The following is a 21,594-nucleotide window of genomic DNA, read 5'->3' on the forward strand; positions in this document are numbered from 1 at the left end:
TATAGCACATGCCTTGTTGGTCACCTGCCAAGAAGAGTCCATCTGGATATGACATGTCTGATTCTCATGCCTGATTCTCAGTAGCTGTTGTGGCAGGACCCTCGGGGAATAAGTGACTGGCAATCAGCAGCTCACCCAGGAAAGTCTCATCTCTCTCTGGGATTTTCGTTCTTCTATTTTCCTTTGCTCTCATAGCCCTCAGTTATCTTTTAAAATATGAACTTGCAGTTTACTAATTTTTTCCAGTTAACGCAAAGGGAAAGTGAGTCTACCTCAACCTACAACATATCACTTAGAAATAAAATCCTCTTTGTACATTTTTAAACCATTTCTCATTTTCTTATGATGTATAAATTTATATCTCCAGTCCTGAGCTGTTTCTTGATTCTTGAATTCACGTGTTCACCTGCCCTCAGACCCATCAACAAGAAGGCCCTATTTAGTTTCAACAGGGTATCCAGCATGGAGCTCCTAGGCACCGCCTCCCACACAGCTCAGCCCTCTCCTGTTCCCCGCCTCAGTCGGAGGCTCCACCGCCTCTCCAGTCACCCCAGGTGTTTGCATACCTCGCAGTCCTAATGTGAATTGCTATCTACTTACATCTGTAAGCGTAATGATTGGTTAATGAACGAAACCTTGACTCACAATGGGCCAATCAGAATGCTTCCCTGGAAATGTCATGCCTAAGCCTGAAATAAGAGGCCTTTCCCATCTGGAAAGACGTGTGCCTGAAGCTATTTGAGACCAAGGTCCCAGTCTCACAGATAAAAAAGGGCTGAGACGGTGAGACAGTAATGATAGATAACTCCCTTTACTTGAGCACTTGCCATGTGCCTGGCGCCGTTCTTAAAGCCTTGCATGTATTAACCATTTAAATCCTTATAATAACCCTATGCGGTAAGTCATATTATTCTCCCCATTGTACAGATGAGAAACTGGAGCACAAAGGCGTAAACTAATGGCCAAGGCGGTCCAGTGGGGAGGCCAGGCTAGGAACACAGGCAGGCTGACTCTGCTCCTAGTCGCTATGCTATACTGCCCCCTAATGGTTAGTCAGGCATTGCAGCTGAAGCACATCACATGGAAAGGCATGATCACGTGCAAGTTCATGGGAACAAGTATTCCCATTGGTAGGGAGTAAACATTCCTACATAAAAGAAGTAGGAGAAAAGACTGAGTTCTGTCACTTGCTCAGGGCAGCATAACCAGCACTCAAATCCAGATCTCACTGCTAGCAGCAGTGATATTTTAGTCCATTCAGCCTACCTCTTCATCATCAAGGTTACACAAAAGTTTCCCCCATGGACGCCACGCTATTGATGTGCCAGTGCCAGGGGAAAGCTGACCAGGTGGTTCCTGATCAGTCACACCCGGGATCAACTTTTGTCATTCAGTCGCTAACTCCTGTCTGACTCTGCGACCCCATGGACTGCAGCACCAGGCTTCCCTGTCCTTCACTATCTCCCTGAGTTTGCTCAGACTCAAACCCATTGAGTCAGTGATGCCATCCTACCATCTCATCCTCTGACCAAAGACCCTGCGGAACCTCCCATCAACCTAAGAAGACTTAAAGAAAATTAGCTTCCGGGTAGGAAAACGAACACTCCACGGAGTGGACTGTCGTTTGCTCTGAATACCACCAGGAAATAAAGCACGGAAGACAGGTGAGCCGTGTTCCTGGCAGCCGACGAAAGTGAAAATGAAATCTATTCTAAGCTGCCAACTCGCACCTCTCCTTCAGTTTAACAAGTATATTATTGTTGAATTTGCAGCTACGGACATGCCAGTTATGGTTCAAAACCCTTTCTGTTTTAGCCCCAACTCAGTCAGATTTGGCAGGGAAGGATTTAGAGAAACAAAAAACAAAACAGAATACTTTTCAGTCATTGTTCTCCAACGTGAATCTTAAGTTACTGTGGCTGTGTGTGAGTAGCAGTCGGAGAAGTCCCCGGAGGCTTTTCTCAGGTCATTGAGGAGGGCACTTTGCCCCAATTCCATTCCCTTATCTTTAACTTCTTCAAACAGAATTTTCTTCCCCTGGAATTGTTTAAAATTTCAAACTTCAAACACAGCCTCCAGGGAATCCTGGTTGAGGGCATAAAATCCTTGCTGAGCCAAAGGAAAAAAAGAGATGATTTTGAATTAAGGAATTTACTCCCTTGAAGAGATGCTACATTAAGACCTGCAGATGGATGAGGAGTCAGAGAACCAAGAGATCTATTGTAAGAAACAAGAAAAGGGAGAGAACCCGGCCACTGCTGTATACTGTTCCAAAAATTTACAGTTACTAACTCATTTATACATCACAACACCTTGACTGGTCAAGTACCATATTAGTCATCTCCTTTTACAGATAAGGAAACCGAGTCACAGAGAAGTTAGATACATCACTCAAAGTAGAAAACATTGGTAGAGGTCTGGTTGAATGCAAGTTGTTTGGACCAAGAGGCTATGCTATTGACCATCAGGCCACATGGCCTCTTAGTGCTTGGTTTGTTTCAAGGGACTTTCATGAAGACAGTTGTCATGCAGCTGAACAGAGGAAGAGCTTAATCAGGATACAAGCAATGCATAGTGGGTGCATACAAGACGCTGGAGGGGATGGAAAATAAGCACCCACCTTAGAGCATGGGTAGATTCGTGCAGGATCATGGGAAGTAGGTAGGATTTTGAAGGATTATGAACAAGAGGTTTGTAGATGGTTCCTTGCTTTTGAGTTCAGGCATGCAACTTCTTTTTGGACCTTCTAAACTTGGCCACTCACTGTGATTTCAACTCAGCATATCTGAAACTGAACTCAAAAGTTTTCCTCTCCCTCCAAAACTGTTTCTCTTGCACTCTGCTTCAAATAGTGGCCCCTTCATTCCTTCCACCACCCAGCTCAGTAATCAACCTCTATTCATTTCCTCAACATCTCATTAACAATTATCCTGACTCTCACAATCTTATTTTGACCGGAAACCCAATGTATCAGGAGGGCTTGGCCTAAGGGACACACAGGGGAGTCTTTGGGAAACTCCAAATGGGAAATACCCTCAAGAAGCTTGATTTGTTAGACTTGCCCATCATTAACTGCTGCAAAATGAACACATCTCCTTGGGGCTCAAATTTCTCTTCTGTTAAATGGCAGGAGAAACAATAAAGAATAAAAGCTGATGGACTAAATTATTTCTAAATTTCTTTTTAGCTTTAGCATTCTCTTGTTCTTTGCTTTCTGTCCATTTGCTTGCAGTTACTTAAGAATTTATGATAGATTTTGTTTGGTCTTCATCAAGTTTTAATTAATCCTCTTCCCATCCTTCATAAGTTCTGAAGGCAGAAAGAGCTTGATGGACCTGTAAATTCTGATTCCTACAAAATCAGAGGCCCTAGGGATCCCCAGGAGGCTCAGTGGTAAATAACCTGCCTGACAATGTGGGTGATGGAGGAGATGTGGTTTTGATCCCTGGGTGAGGAAGATACCCTGGAGAAGGAAATGGCAACCTGCTCCAGTATTCTTGCCTGGGAAATCCCATGGACAGAGGAGCCTGGCAGGCTACAGTCTGTGGGTCTCGAAAGAGTCGGACACATCTGAGCGACTAAGCACACACATACACAGAAGCCGCAGTGAATCACCTCGCTGAGGTCTTCTTGTTCCCATCTTAGTTATCAAGGTTAGTCCATTGGTCCCTCTATCCTAGATCAGACAGCAGATCTCCGGCCTCAACAAAGCTTCTTTTTCTATAAACCACACTCTGATTCCTGCCAGGTCCCTCAGGATGAAGTTTTCTCTTGAGAAGAGGCATCCCTTGATCTGCTTTATCGAGCTAGTCCCACAGGATGGAAAAGAGAAAAAAAGAATCAGATGAGAGAGAGAGAGAGAGGAGTCTAAGACAGATCAAAGAAAAGAGTATCGTAAATCCCCCAAATTTGAAACAAGAAATCTCAAAATACAAAGGTACCCAAATCCAGTAAGAAGTTGATTTTTCCATCCCCAAGTTCCACTCCTTCCTCCTTCCCCCAAGGTCACAGCTCAAAACTGAGTCTTTGACAAAGAAACTCTCCCTTGGACTGAAATGAGGCAGAAGAAACCTTGAGCTCCTCTTGGAAGTCAAATCCTGCCACTGCTATACAACCTGCCAAATGAAAGGCAGATGTTCAATTGATATCTGTCAAGTGAAGGATGAATACATTAACATTGTTATATTCTTCTCAACACTACATTTAATAAAAAAATCTGATTCAAGCCACCGTAAGTATTTGACCAGATAAAACTGAGTTTCCTTCTCTCTGTTTTCCAATCATTTGGCCTTTGGATCTCTACTAATGTTGCTTTTATTTTTGTTTTATATATTTGTCAATTGAAAACATACTGTTAATATTCCATTCTTTTTATCGATGAGGAAACTGAATTTCAGAGTCTAGGCACTGACTGACAAGTAATAGAGCTGTGAGGGGAGCCAAGATTCAAATCCATTTCTACCAATTTTCAACTGGATAGCCTTTCCATCTCACTGTGTATTGATAGGAAGCGATGTGAGCAAAGTTCAGGACAAATAGACTCAAGTTTTATCATCTTCCTACCCTCTAGCTTGCTGAGAAAGTAGAACTTTAATTTCCACTTTGCCTGTTCAAATATGTCTCTTAGTAGCTATATCAAGAGGAAGATAGTGTTTCTTGAAGGAGTATCCCATTTCCATGTTTAGAAATGATAGCTATGCTGCAAGGCTGACATTACATTACTATAGACTTTTTTTTTACTTATTGAAATTAATGAGTGTTTCAGCTGGGACTCTCCTCCTGAGAATCTACCATAAGATGCTGAAAGTACAGTCAGGTATATCTTTGTTACTCTCTTTCATTCCGAAGAATAGGAACAAAACAGCCTTCTCACCAGGTGTGCAAGATGAGTGGGAGAGGCTGACAGCTTTTTCCTTCTACCCTTTCCCATCTCTGTCACTGCAATCCAGTCTATTCCACTTGTGATTTAAAGAAGTTTTTACACCCTTGATAATAGTTCAGTTGGTAAAGAATCTGTCTGTGATGAAGGAGACCCCAGTTCTATTCCTGGGTTGGGAAGATCCGCTGGAGAAGGGAAAGGCTACCCACTCCACGGTATTCTGGCCTGGAAAATTCCATGGACTGTATAGTTCATAGGGTAGCAACGAGTCAGACACGACTGAGCAACTTTCACTTTCACTTACACCCTTGTTGGTTCTTATGGAGCCCACCACTCTTTACAAAAGACCTATGCCCAAACTATGAAGACCTTAGTCAAACTTTTAGAGGTATCAGCATGAGCTGCAGGGCTTATCTAGACATTAGTTCAGCTGAATGTAGATGCTAAATCTTAAGGAAAAAAGAGACAATGTTTATACAATTGTCCAAATGATCCATACAATTATAACTTTAAAGAGTTTCTGTTCTTTAAAGATAATTTTTTTGTGATGATCTTTCAATTTCTGTAGCTTTTCAAGGTATAATATTAGTAAAATGACAGGTTGGATAGTGCCAGTATTCATCAATTCATATTGATACATAATCACCTGTGCACATGTACAAGTACCCACATACAGCAGCTCCCTTTTCATCCCTTTCCACTTTAGAATTGGTAGACAGGAATCTTATTTGTATAATTTGATGTTTCCTTGCAAATGAATTAACATCCACTAGAGAGATTCCCCTGCATCTTGCTGACACCTCACCCCCTCCTCCTCTGAGTATGAGGGGCAATGCTTGCTCTGGTAACATTTGTATGTTATATGACTTTGAGAAGATGAACCAGGTATGTATAGAGATCTACCTCTTCCATTCTTGTTATCTCTTTGAGAACACCCTTCTGTCAACCACAAGGTAAGTTTACCTGTAAAGTCCTGCCTCCCGTTAGTGAGACTTTTCCCAACCCTGCCTGTCTCATTCTGAAGCTTGGTATCAGGAAGCCCGCAGTGGCAACTCATCCAAGCCATGAGTCTCGCTTTAATAATGCTGATACCTTCTCTCTCAGTGCTGAACACAGGCAGGGGGAAGGGAAGTTGTGAATTTACAACAACCCCCAACAATGACCACTGCAATTGCCCCTCACTATGAGAGAGTCAATTCCTAGGCAGTTTGATAAGAAGTCGGGGGTCCCCAAGGAGAGAGGGGTCTGGTATTCTCAAGGAGGAGGAAAGGACAATTTTTTTTTTTTTTTAGCTACATTCCTTAGTCTTAGTCAATTACACATCTCAGTTTAAACTCTGTTACTAGGGATTATACAACAACAATATATTCTGCTTGAGGACAGTTTCCCCTTCCTGAAAACCTTCTGGCTAATCCTGTTATTTTAAAATGTAAATTATGGGAGTGGGTCTAGTGAGGTCTTTACAACCTCCAGTCTTTTGATTCACTGTAACAAGTAATTAAAAAGTATATAACTTCCTTGCTAACACTAGAGGGGAGTACTGTTTCTGCCCCCTTCTGATGCCTATGTCAGAAGCTTTCTCTATCTCCTTTATACTTTAATAAAACTTTATTACACAAAAACTCCGAGTGATCAAGACTCGTCTCTGGCCCCGGATTGAATTCTTCTCTTCTGGAGGCCAAGAATCCCGGTGTCTTTCGTGGTTCAGCAACAGCCTTTCATCTGTCTGTGGAGAACTGGTTCCAGGACCCATGGCAGACCCCAAACACTATAGATGCTCTAGAACCATAGTTGACCCTCCATATACACAGTTCCACATCCGAATATCAATAGACAATTCTGAATGGTGCCATGCTGTATACATTTACTGAAAAAAACTTGCATATAAGTGGTCCTGAGCAGTTCAAACCCATGTTGCTCAAGGGTCAACCTTATTTCCATTTTCTAACCTGTAAGTGGACACTGGCTAAAGGAAGGGAACAAACACAGTATATATTGCTGGAACACAAAAGTCCTCCCCAGACAACAGCTCTCAAATATCCCTTCCATTAAATGGTGGGGGTGGGAAGCGAATCCTGGCTTCCTTTTCAGGCTCAGCCAGGAAACCAGCTCCATCACAGTACCACCAAACAAGTTACACACACTCTTATGTTCATAGCAGCACTATTCATAATAGCCAAGGCATGGAAACAACCTAAGTGTCCATCAAGAAATGGATGGATAAAGGCGTGGTGCATGTATACAATGGAATGCTACTCAGCCATAACAAACAACAAAATAACATTACTGTGTCAGCAAAGGTCTGTCTTGTCAAGGCTATGGCTTTTCCAGTGGTCATGTATGGATGTGAGAGTTGGACTATAAAGAAAGCTGAGCGCTAAAGAATTGATGTTTTTGAACTGTGGTGTTGGAGAAGACTCTTGAGAGTCCCTTGGGCTGCAAGGAGATCCAACCAGTCCATCCTACAGGAGACCAGCCCTGGATGTTCATTGGAAGGACTGATGTTGAAGCTGAAACTCCAATACTTTGGCCCCCTGATGCGAAGAGCTAACTCCTTTGAAAAGACCCTGATGCTGGGAAAGATTGAGGGCAGGAGGAGAAGCGGATGACAGAGGATGAGATGGTTGGATGGCATCCCCGACTCGATGGACATGAGTTTGGGTGGACTCCGGGAGTTGGTGATGGACAGGGAGGCCTGGCATGCTGTGATTCATGGAGTCACAAAGAGTCGGACACGACTGAGCGACTGAACTGAACTGGCCTGAATGCCATTTTCAACAACATAGATGGAAACAGAGATTATGACACTAAGTGCAGGAAGTCAGACAGACAAACACCATGTGACATCTCTGACATGTGGAATCTAAACTATGACACACATGAATTTATCTATGAAACAGAGACAGAATCACAGACATAGAGAACAGACTGTGGTTGCCGGGGGGAGGACAGTCAGAAAGGGTAGGAGTGGGAGTTTGGGGATTAGCAGATGCAAACTGGTATATATAGCATGGATGAACAACAAGGTCCTACTGTACCGCATAGGGAACTGTATTCAACATCCTGTGATAAACCATAGTGGAAAAGAACATGAAAAAGAATACATATAACTGAGTCACTTTGCTGTACTGAAGTAATGAACACAACATTGGAATTCAACTACACTTCAATAAAATGTAAATTAAAAAAAAAGACATTTCCCCACACCCCTTGTGAGCATAGAGATCCTGACCCGGTCAGCATAGCATACTGACCCGTTTTATAGATGAGGCACCTCTCTGGGCTGTACCTCTTTCACCTACTGGGAATAATATGTAAATAATGGTGTTATCCACCTTATAGGGTTACTGGAGGATAAAAGGAAGACACCAGACAGGAAATAGTTTTGGATGCTCTAGAGGTCTCAGTAATTGAGACTTTATCCAGATTTGTTATTTCTTTGCTTTGTTTTTACTTCGCGTTGTTAGTTTTGACAATGAGGCCCAGGGAGGTTATGCATCTTCATGCAAACACTCATTTCACAATTTGACATCTGTTTGCCTTGACATCTCACCCATCTCTCATCTCAGCTCGTTGTTAGCGTAATGCCAAATTAGCCTAAGTGGGCAGGTCTCCTTTTCATGGGAATTGAGTTAGAGTCCTAATCATTTTTTCGAAGTGATCACCTTTAATCAAGAGAGACAGGACCTCTGTGTGCACAAGAGTCCTCGCTCAGTCCTGCATTGATTGGTAAAGGTGTTTGTGGCACCAAGTCTATAATTAATTACGCAGCCCTCGGAGGTCAGCTTTTCCACTATCACCAATTTTATCACAGATGCATCTAACGTGAAGGAGGAAGGCACAGGGGAAGAGTCTAATAGGCCCTTCAAGACAGTTACAGCCCTGTGAGGACTCTGGGAGCCATAGCTGCAGAAGAAGCAGATCAGGTCAAGAGGAAGTGATGATTTCAGAAGGGTGCGTGCGTGCTAAATCTCTTCAGTTGTGTTCAACTCTTCGCAACCCTATGGACTGTAGCCCACCAGGCTCCTCTGTCCTTGGAATTTTCCAAGTAATGATTCTAGAGTGGGTTTCCATGTCCTCCTCCAGGGGATCTTTCTCCACCCAGGGATCTAGCCCATGTCTCTTATGTCTACTGCATTGACGGGCAGGTTCTTAACCACTAGCGCCATCTGGGAAGTCTTATAGTTCAGAAAGCTGGGCCCCTGAGCAGAGAGGGTATGGCTTTGAAGTTTGGAGTTCTGGGTTCAGGTCACCTGTCTGCCTCTAAGTGGTTGCCTGAACGCTGACAATAGAAGGAAACTAGCATCACTGAATGCTTACCCTGCCAGACTGCTCATGAATTTTATTTCACTTCTTTAATATCGCAAAGAGAGCAACATTATTTCCCCTCCCCCAATCTACAAAGAGTAAAAATTAAGCTCAGACCAACAAAAACTGACTCAAGGGCACACAGTGAGTAGATTGCAAATATGGGATCCAAACCCTAGAGACAGGCTTGTTGCCTGGCATCCTTCTGTCTCCAAGATACAAAGTTTCCAAACTGCAAGATGAGGGATGCCTCTACATCACAAACTGTTCACATGTTCCTCATCAATCAAGGGGGAGCTCTGTGCTATTTCAACCATCACATTGCCTCTGACTCCAGCCAGGTACTATTATCTCTTTGTCCTTTAGATGCCAGGGTTATGACCATTTAGAGGAATCTTCTCATTACCTCTGCCTCAAATATACTAGTCCTTTAAAAAGCATTTTGCTTGTGCCTATAATGGACATAAATTATTAAGTCTTCCCAGAATTTCTCCCTTCCAATGGTAATAGAAATTTCTTTTCCTGGAGCTTCTCTTCCTGCAATTCCAGCCATGGTGTTCAAGTGGCTACCACTCTTTTCTTACAAACCCTATCTTCCTGATTACATCGAGTTCAAACCAGTCTATCATAATACCACATCTCCCAGCCTTTCTCCACTCTTGCTTGATTGGTCTAGACATGAAACAAGCAAAGGAAAGACTCTGAAAGTGGAAGCAGCAGGATTAAAAATGGGTGGCCCATGGAACTCATGGGTGGCCATATCCCATGTCAAGTGGAGAAATCAGTGTGTGTTGGAACTGATTGAAACAGAGGGTTAAGACCAAGGCAAAGGGCACCCTGTTATTGTTATTGCTCTGTTGCTAAGTCATGTCCACCTCTTTTCGACCACATGGACTGTAGCCTGCCAGGATCCTCTGCCCATGGGATTTCCCAGGCAAGAATACTAGAGTGGGTTGCCATTTCCTTCTCCAGGGGATCTTCCTGACCCAGGGATAGAACCTGCACCTCCTGCACTGGCAGGATTCTTTACAGCTGAGACACCTGGGAAGCCCAAAGGGCATCAGCTCAGTTCAGTAGCTCAGTTGTGTCCAACTCTTTGCGACCCCATGGACTGCAGCACACCAGGCTTCCCTGTCCATCACCAACTCCTGGAGCCTACTCAAATTCATGTCCATCAAGTCGGTGATGCCATCCAACCATCTCATCTTCTGTCATCCCCTGCTCCTCCCACTTTCAATCTTTCCCAGCATCAGGGTCTTTTCCAATGAGTCAGTTCTTTGCATCAGGTGGCCAAAGTATTGGAGTTTCAGCAACAGCATCAAGGGCATCAGGTGGTGTTCAAATCCTCCAGGTCCTGTTTAGCTGCATCTGTACACTGCCTTCCACATTGTAGTTCAGCTAATACCAGGATACTTTTACAACAACTTCTGATTTTTGCCTTCTTAAACTGAGTATACGATTTGGTAACAAAAATTGATAACAAAATAACAAAAAATAATGAGTCAGCTGTTCATATCAAATGGCCAAAGTATTGGAGCTTCAGCTTCAGCATGAGTCCTTCCAATGAATGTTCAGGGTTGATTTCCCTTAGGATTGACTGGTTTGATCTCCTTGCTCTTCAAGGGACTCTCAAGAGGTTTTGCCAGCACCACAGTTCAAAAGCATCAGTTTTTTGGCTCTCAGCTTTCTTTATGGCCCAAGTGTCACATCCACACATGACTACTCAAAAAACCATAGCTTTGACTTATGCAAACCTTTGTTAGTGAATTCATGTTTCTTCTTTTTTATATGTTATCTAGGTTTGCCATAGCCTTTCTTCCAAGGAACAAGTGTGTTTTAATTTCACGGCTGCAGTCACCATCCACAGTGATTATGGAGCTCAAGAAACTAAAATTGGCTGCTGTCTCCATTTTTTCATGATCAATTTGCCTTGACTGGATGTCATGATCTTAGTTTTTTGAATGTTGAATTTTAAGTCAGCTTTTTCACTCTCCTCTTTCACCTTCAAGAGGCCCTTTAGTTCCCCTTCACTTTCTGCAAGTAGGGAGGTATCATCTGCATATCTGAGGTTGTTGATATTTATCACAGCAATCTTGATTCCAGCTTGTGATTCATCCAACCCAGCATTTTGCATGGTGTACTCTGCATGTAAGTTAAATAAGCAGGGTGACAATATGCAGCCAATTTCTATTATTCATACACACACACATATATATATATGTCTATAAAGAGAATATTACATATATAAATGTACATAAAGAGAACTTAACTACCATATATATGTGTGTGTGTGTATATATATATATATATATTCCCTGGTGACTCAGTGATAAAGAATCCGCCTGCCAAGCAGGAAATGTGGGTTTGATCCCTGGGTGGGGAATAGCCCCTGGAGAAGGACATGGCAACCCACTCCAGTATTTTTGCCTGGGAAATCCCATGGACAGAGGAGCCTGGTGGGCCACAGTCCATGGGGTTAGAAAGAGTTGGACATGAATGAGCAACTAACACTTTCACACGCACACACACACACACACACACACCCCCATATGTATCCATATATGTGTGTGTGAGAGAGGGAGAGAGAGGAAAAGAGAGTGAGAGAGATTTATTAGAAGTATTTTCCAAAAATCCTCTGATGGATAGGGACAATTTTACACATATTCTTGAACCCTTTCCTCATCACTACCGTACTTTCCTCTTACTATTGAGTAAATAAATGCATACTGAATGAAATGATGATTTTCTCACCTATCTAATCAGATGCTAATTATCAAGCACCTACTGTAGCACCATAGACTGTATATTACGACTCATCTGCACAGAAATCCTGCAGAAGCAATCATAACCACTCCCAATGAAAGGAGAGCAGCTTATCCTGGGTTTACCAATTGTCAGGGGCATTGGAGAGTAACTTCAAGAGGAAGTAGAAACATGAACTTGGGTAGTCTAATACCTGAGTTTGATTTTTAGCACTCATTAGCCCTGAGACTTTGGCCAGTCACTTAATATTTGTTCCATAAAATATTCCTCTCTCCATGAGAAGGTGCTCTAGAGAAACCCTTGACCAGCAACCCTCTGAGATGTGTGATGGGCAAATGTCCCTGCAATCACGCAGAGGAAGGGGTTCTAGAGAATAATACACTCTCAATGCCTCCCTTGATAGTGACTCATGACAGGTAAGATGAGAGAGCTCGCATAAGACAACACAGAGAAAGCTTGAGCCCACAGCTTCATTCTGAAACCACCAGAAATAACCTACCAGAGTCAAAGCTAAAGATGCCAGCAGGGGTGAAAGGAGGTTGAGTAATTAAAAGCCCCAGCGAGGATTCTGTAATAAGGGGAAAGGTGAATTGTGGCACGGTGGGCAGAAGCTATCCTGGAGCTATTTGCAAATTAGGAGAACAAAAAGACAAATTCCCGAGGAACCTTTAGTGATCTGGGGAGCCAGGTCTCTATAGCCAAGCCTCCTGTGCATGCTTAGAAGCTGCTGACTAGCTAAATATGTTGCATAAAAGAAAATAACTGCTTACACATGGCCTAAACACTTTTTAGTTGGCAAAGCACTTTCCCTATGTTGTCTCACATTTGATTCTCGCAAATACTCTAGAAAGTAGGCACTTTTACCATAAGGAAATAGAGACATATAAGTTAGGCGAAATGCATGAGGTCACATTGGCAGTGAGTCACAGCTGGAGCCAGAACTCAGGTCATCTGATTCCAAACCCAGAGCTCTTTCTGCCCACCATCACTGTGTCCACTAGACATAGGGACCCTAGGGACATTAGGAGTATGTTCTGGACTTCTTCATAGGGGACAGAAATGGTAAACCTCATTTCCTATACAGAAACGGAGGAAATGTGATACCTACGAAGGAACAAACACCAGGTTGGACCCAAACATCTTCTCACGGAAAAGGGGAAAGTGTTTTAAGATATTCTCCAGGTGAGTCCAATGTGCAAACAGGGGTGAGAACCACTGGACTAGGATAGTGTTTTTCAAACTTTGATATGCATCAAAATCACCTGTATTATTTATTAAAACACCTATTCAATTCAGTCGCTCAGTTGTGTCCGACTCTTTGCGACCCGATGAACTGCAGCACGCCAGGCCTCCCTGTACATCACCAACTCCAGGAGTCCACCCAAACCATGTCCATTGTGTCGGTGATGCCATCCAACTATCTCATCCTCTGTCGTTCCCTTCTCCTCCTGTCCTCAATCTTTCCCAGCATCAGGGTATTTTCTAATGAGTCAGCTCTCTGCATCAGGGGGCCAAAGTATTAGAGTTTCAGCTTCAACATCAGTCCCTCCAATGAACACCAAGGACTGATCTCCTTTAGGACGGACTGGTTGGATCTCCTTGCAGTCCAAGGGACTCTCAAGAGTCTTATCCAACACCACAGTTCAAAAGCATCAATTCGGGGCTCAGCTTTCTTTATAGTCCAGCTCTCACATCCATACATGACCACTGAAAAAACCATAGCCTTGACTGGACCTATTACTGAGCCTTTATGTGCCAAGTTTCTGATTCATTCGTGGGGTAATTCATTTTCACTTTTAATGAGTTGTCAAGTGGTTCTAACTGACACAGCTGGTCCAGGGACCACACCCTGAGAACCACTGGGTTACAGCATGATAGGCTCAGGTATGCCTCTCTCCCCTCTTCAGTCCTACCAGTTTGCAGAGACATTTCTTTCTAGGCAGTTTCCCTGCCTAGGCAGAAAGCTACATGGGAGAGACTCTTACTCCATCAGAGTGAGATATGCAATTTTTAAAGGGAAACCAAATAAATCTCAGACTGAAGCTGTATTTCCCAGTCCAGCTGTGCTTGAAATGAAGCTAATGTTTCTGATTCCTTGTACAATTTTCAGCTGATTCCACACCCAGAAGATGAAGACAAAGTTATAGTTCATTGGTACTCTTCAAGCTCCAATAATAGAGAACATAATTTTCAGAACATTGAGCCTGATGCTAGATGGTATGAAACTTTGGGGGGCCTTGGGTGAGGGTGAATATATCTTGCATGTGCGACCAAGAAGGCTGCTGTGATAGATGGAATCATTAGCCCAGATGCTTCATTCCCCCACTGTGGTGTTGCGTATCCACGAGCATGCCATGTCACTGATGGTGTTTCCCTATCTGTGCTTTGACTTGACAATGGGATTTTAGCAAATGTGACATTGACAAGACTTAACATATGCCTTCCTATTTGAATTTCCCCTCTTGTGCTCTGAACCATATCTCTGTAGGAAGAATGTGTCTAAAGAAGCCGTGTTCCTCTGACCTCTGCTCCCCTAAAGACATATGGAACAGAGTTAATCTGACCAACACTCAGAACCGAAGCTCCAAGCAGAGACATCTGTGAACACCTAAGTGAGAAGTATCTGCTTATTACTAAATGTCATTGCATTTTACAGTGAATTTATGTAGCACAATTAGAATGATGATTGAATAATACAAGAGGGATAATAGAAATTTCAGAATGAGATTAAATAAGAAATAGAGGAATCAAAATATCTGGAGAAATTATAAGTGTGCATCAGTCAGAGTAGTCTATTAAAAAGAAACAGTGGCATACATATATATTAAGGAATTGGCTTATATGATGTTGGAGGCTGACAGGTCCCAAGATCTGCAAGCTGGGGACCCAGGAGAGTTGGTGGTGTAGTTCTAGCATGAAGGCCAGCAGACCTAAGACTCGAAAGAGTCAATGTTTCTGGTCAAGTCTGAAGGCAAATAAAGAAAAAAAGATCCCAGTTCGAAGGCAGTCATGCCGGAAGAGATTCCTTTTATTCAAGAAAGACTCCACCTTTCTGTTCCATTCAGGCCTCCAACTGATTGGATGAGGCCCACCTACATTAGGGAGGGCAATCTGTATTATTCACTTTATTACATGGCTCAGTTAAGTTGACACATAACATTAACCATTATTATCTGCAAGAATGTTCCCAAAGTAAAGAAAGAATAAGACTGCATATGGAAAAACCTCACGTAATACCAAGCAAGATAGAAAAAAGAAGCCCTCAACTCAAAATACATAGTGAAACTGAGCACTAAATGACAAAGAGAAAAATACAAGTGCTTATGAGAAAAACATCTTTTTATAGAGATCACACCAGTCAGTCTTAAAGGAAATCAACCCTGACTATTCATTGGAAGGACTGGTGCTGAAGCTGAAGCTCCAATACTTTGGCCACCTGAAGGGAAGCGCTGACTCATTGGAAAAGTCCCTGATGCTGGGAAAGATTGAGGGCAGAAGGAGAAGAGGGTGTCAGAAGATGAGATGGCTGGATGGCATCATTGATGCAATGGATATGAACTTGGACAAACTTTGGGAGATGGTGAGGAACAGGGAGGCCTGGTGTGCTGCCGTCCATGGGGTCACAAAGAGTTGTACACAACCGGGTGACTGAACAACATGACAAAATGGAAGGTCAAGTAAAGAGAGAAAATACTTGGTTTGGGGAGTTTGGGATTGACATAAATGCATTACTAAATTTAAACAGATAACCAACAAGAACCTGCTATACAGCACAGGGGACTCTGTTCAATGTTGCATAAAAACCTGAAAAAAAATTTAGGTTTTTAGGGAATATTACTTTCAGGGGAGAAATATTTAAAATAATAGATATGTGTATATGTATAACTAGATCACTTGGCTGTGTGTCTGAAACTAACACAATATTGTTAATCAACTATACTTCAATATAAAACAAAAATTAAAAAATAAAGACCTTATTTAAGGGGAAAAAAGCAATATTGCATAGTCAAATTCAGCTGGACTGAATGGCTAGCAACATATCATTAGTCAAGTGACTTAACTTCACTGTGCCTCATTTCCTTATCTATAAAAAGGGCTAATAATGGTAATACCCACATTTATGAAGTCTTTATGGATATTAAATGGACTATTATATATCAAGTACCTAAAATAAGACATGGCACACCAGGAGTGATATTTAAGTGTTTACTTCTGTTATTTATCTAAAACTTGTAAAAAACACCAGATGCTAGAATATGAGGTAATATTTTAAAGTGTTGTAATGATGGGGATTTTGGATTTATATTTTATGCTTCACTAAACTAAAAGTTAAAATTAATATAAAATATATTCTTGGTTGTTTAAGTCCTCATAATGTTTATGTTTAAAAAGACCTTTATGAAAATGTTCCTGGAGAAGAACTATGGCAGGGAGGAACCAGAGAAATATGATACAAAGAGGGGGGATTAATGGGACTCAATAAGAGTTAATATTGATTACATAAACAGTGACCAAACATACAAGGAAAGGAAAAGCATACTTGTGACAGCACAGACCAAAACTTTTTGATTAAATCAAATTGCTGGAGTACATGGCTAGGTGGATATGCACCACGACAATTTGTGCACAAATGAAAGAACTTGCCTGCCAATGCAAGAGATGTAGTTTCAATCCCTGGATTGGAAAGATCCCCTGGAGAAGGAAAAGGCAACCCACTCCAGAAATCTTGCCTGGCAAACTCCATGGACAGAAGAGCCTGATGGCCAATAGTCCATGGGGTTGCAAGGAGTCAGAGACAACTAAGCAACTGAACATGCACATTCATAGCAGCACTATTTGTGATAGCCAAAAAGTAGAAACAACTCAAATTTCCAACAACCAATGAATGGATAACTAATATGTGGTATCTACAACAGATTAGTAATAAAAAGAAATGAAGTGCTGGTACATTTCACAATGTGGATGAACCTTGAAAACACTGTGCTAAGTGAAAGGAGCCAGTCACAGAAGACCATATGTTTTACAATTTAATTTATATGAAATGTTCAAAATAGGCAAATCTACAGAGTCAGAGAGTAGACAAGTGAAGTCTAGGGCTCAGAGGTAGAGGCAAGGGAGGAACACAGAGAGTGACTTAGTGGGTGAAAGTCTTCTTTTTTAGGTTAATAAAATGGCAATGGTTGCACAACTGTGAATATACTGAAACTATTGAATTGTACACTTTAAATAGGTAAATTGTATAATATATAAATTACATCTCAAAAAAGAAGAAAGTTTAAGCAAATTTAAATAAAAATTCTTCAAGAATTAATAAAAATAATTCTAGGCGATAATCATTTCAAAAAGGTCATTAAAATTAATAAAATATTAATTTCAGTTCATCTTAGAGGTCAAGAATAAGATCAAAATTTTTATATATTAGATGAGAAATTTATAAAAACAATCCTTGAGAATGAGTTTAATACACCTTTCTCACTTTGGACAGAACAGAATGTGAAAAGAAGAGAATGACAAAGAAGGTTTAATCATTTAAACAGTATGATAAAATTAATAAACTACATATACAAATATACTGACATTAAACAGAAGACACACCTTTCTAAGTATTCATGTGATGTTTCCAGAATTTAATTATATAGTAGAAATCATACAGGCCATATTATATTCTCTGGCAACATTGTACGAAAGCTAGAAATTAATCAAAAAGTGTAATCAAAACAATGTGAAAAAACCACTTGGAAATTAAGCAACATTCTATTAAAGAAGGATTGGTTCAAAGAAGAAATAAGAAGTATAATTACATGCTATTTAGAAACCAGAAAAAAATGAGAACAATATTTATCAAACATGATAGGAAAAAGTTACCCTTTACCTAAAGTCACAGTCAACAAAAGAGTCCGAAATGCAGTACTTGGATGCAATCTCAAAAACAACAGAATGATCTCTGTTTGTTTCCAAGGCAAACCATTCAATATCACAGTAATCCAAGTTTATGCCCCGACTAGTAATGCTGAAGAAGCTGAAGTTGAACGGTTCTATGAAGACCTATAAGACCTTCTAGAATTAACACCCCAAAAAGATGTCCTTTTCATGATAGGGGACTGGAATGCAAAAGTAGAAAGTCAAGAAATACCTGGAGTAACAGGCAAGTCTGGCCTTGGAGTACGGAATGAAGCAGGGCAAGGCTAGTAGAGTTTTGCCAAGAGCACTGGTCATAGCAAACACCTTCTCCCAACAACACAAGAGAAGACCCTACACATGGACATCACCAGATGGCCAACACCAAAATCAGATTGATTACATTTTTTTCAGCCAAAGGTGGAGAAGCTCTATACAGTCAGCAAAAACAGAACCAGTAGCTGACTGTGGCTCAGACAATGAATTCAATATTGCCAAATTCAAACTTAAATTGAAGAAAGTAGGGAAAACCACTAGACCATTCAGGTATGACCTAAATCAAATCCCTTACAATTATACAGTGGAAGTGACAAATAGATTCAAGGGATTAGGTCTGATGGACAGAATGCCTGAAGAACTATGGATGGAGGTTCATGACATTGTACAGGAGGCAGGGATCAAGACCATCCCCAAGAAAAAGACATGTAAAAGGACAAAATGGTTGTCTGAGGAGGCCTTACAAATAGCTGTGAAAAAAGAGAAGTGAAAGGCAAAGGAGAAAAGGAAAGATATACCCATTTGAATGCAGAGTTCCAAAGAATAGCAAAGAGAGATAAGAAAGCCTTCCTCAGTGATCAGTGCAAAGAAATAGAGGAAAACAATAGAATGGGAAAGACTAGAGATCTCTTCAAGAAAATTAGAGATACCAATGCAACATTTTATACAACAATGGGCTCAATAAAGGACAGAAATGTTATGGACCTAACAGAAGCAGAAGATATTAAGAAGAGGTGGCAAGAATACACAGAACTATACAAAAAAGATCTTCATAATGCAGATAATCACAATGGTGTAATCACTCACCTAGAGCCAGACATCCTGGAATGCGAAGTCAAGTGGGCCTTAGGAAGCATCACTACGAAAAAAGCTAGTGGAGGTGATGAAATTCCAGTTGAACTATTTCAAAACCTAAAAGTTGATACTGTGAAAGTGTTGTACTCAATATGCCATGAAATTTGGAAAACTCAGCAGTGGCCACAGGACTGGAAAAGGTCAGTTTTCATTCCAATCCCTAAGAAAGGAAATGCCAAAGAATGCTCAAACTACCACACAATTGCACTTATCTCACACACTAGCAAAGTAATACTCAAAATTCTTCAAGCCAAACTTCAACAGTATGTGAACCGTGAACTTCCAGATGTTCAAGCTGGATTTAGAAAAGGCAGTGGAGCCAGAGATCAAATTGCCAAAATCACTGAAAAAGCAAGAGAGTTCCAACAAAACATCTTTGACTATGCCAAAGCCTTTGACTGTGTGGATCACAACAAACTGTGAAAAATTCTTCAAGAGATGGGAATACCAGACCACCTGACCTGCCACCTGAGTAATCTGTATGCAGGTCAAGAAGCAACGGTTAGAACTGGACACAGAACAACAGACTGGTTCCAAATAGGAAAAGGAGTATGTCAAGGCTGTATATTGTCACCCTGCTTATTTAACTTATATGCAGAGTAAATCATGAGAAATGTTGGGCTGGATGAAGCACCAGCTGGAATCAAGATTGCCGGGAGAAATATCAATAACCTCAGATATGCAGATGACACCACCCTTATGGCAGAAAACGAAGGACTAAAAAGTATCTTGATGAAAGTGAAAGAGGAGAGTGAAAAAGTTGGCTTAAAGCTCAACATTCAGAAAACTGAGATCATGGCATCTGGTCCCATCACTTCATGGCAAATGGATGGGGAAACAATGACAGATTTTATTTTGGGGGGCTCCAAAAGCACTGCAGATGGTGACTGCAGCCATGAAATTAAAAGACGCTTGCTCCTTGGAAGAAAAGTTGTGACCAACCTAGACAGCATATTAAAAAGCAGAGACATTACTTTGCCAACAAAGGTCCCTCTAGTCAAAGCTATGGTTTTTCCAATAGTCATGTATGTATGTGAGAGTTGGATTATAAAGAGGGCTGAGTGCAGAAGAATTGAAGCTTCTGAACTTTGGTGTTGGAGAAGACTCTTGAGAGTCCCTTGAACAAGGAAATTCAGCCAGCCCACCCTAAATGAAATCATCCCTGAATATTCATGGAAGGACTGATGCTGAAGCTGAAACAGCAATGCTTTGGCCACTTGATGTGAAAAACTAACTCATTTGAAAAGGCCCTGATGCTGGGAAAGGTTGAAGGTGGGAGAAGAAGGGGACGACAGAGGATGAGATGGTTGGATGGCATCACCAACGAGTTTAAGTAAACCCTGTGTGTTGGTGATGGACAGGGAGGCCTGGCGTGCTGCAGTCCATGGGGTCGCAAAGAGTTGGACAAGACTGAGTGACTGAACTGAACTGAAAGTCAAAGCCCTTAAAAGCTTTCATTATTAAACACAAAATAATGCCATTAGAATCACTAAGCATTCTATCTTTAAAAACTAACTAAAATGACACCAAAATTAACTGGGAAAAGAGAAAATGATACTGTTAAAAGGAGATACTTGTGAATTACAAGTTAATAGCATTCTTAATTAACTTTGGAAGTAATTCCTTGATTCAGGAATAATGAGAATGCGACAACACTAGATGTCCAAAAAGACTTCTCAGAACAACATATGAAATGCTGGATAAAATATGGAACTTGTGTGTTTAAACACACTGCTCAGCAGGCTAGGATGAAATACAAATCTTAAAAGACCAAAAAATAAAACAAAACATGCAGAATGGTAAGTGATCCTTGTAGCACCATTTGCCCTAAGGACTTTTGTCATCCCGTGGTGGCCTAGAGTGTGAGTTTTAAGGGTTCCAGACATGATGGGGCTTCCTTGGCAGCTCAGTTGGTAGAGAATCTGCCTGCGATGCAGAAGACTAGCATTCAATCCCTGGGTGGGGAAAATCCCTGGAGAAGTAAATGGCAACCTGCTCCAGTATTCTTACCTGGGAAATCCCACAGACAGAAGACATGTGTGACGAACACAAGGCGTGTAATCAGAAAATAAAACCTAGAACACACAGATGGAAGACTATGGCACAAATTCAAACACCAGTAAGGGCAATGCCATCCTTGGTAAGCTGAAAATACGCACACACAGACACACACACACACACATCCTCAGAGACAGACAGATAGAAAATACGGATTCTGATCTGACTTGAACTTGACTCAGCCTCGTGTGAAAATAACAGTAATAAAGACTAAAGCAAAAGACAAAAGATTTCACCCACCTCTGAGTGAGGGGTGGGCCATTGGGGAAACCACTGTTCAACGTAATCGCTGTCAAAATCCCAAGTTTCTTTAACAGCAAGTTTACATTCACCTTGCCCACTGCCCTCAAAATATATATATATATACAAAATATATGCATTATATATGTATATAAATGTATAATGTACAATATCCTGGAATAAAAACCCTCCCTAAGCCACTGGCAGTAGCAAGTGTATTTCTCTCTGAAGAAATGGACCTTAAATTCACCTCAAAAATTTCCACAGATAACGTTTCACAAAATATCAACTTATAATCATAAATCATAGGTGCAATG

The sequence above is a fragment of the Odocoileus virginianus genome, chromosome 23 (genome assembly GCF_023699985.2).
Source record: "Odocoileus virginianus isolate 20LAN1187 ecotype Illinois chromosome 23, Ovbor_1.2, whole genome shotgun sequence".
Classification (NCBI taxonomy): domain Eukaryota; kingdom Metazoa; phylum Chordata; class Mammalia; order Artiodactyla; family Cervidae; genus Odocoileus; species Odocoileus virginianus.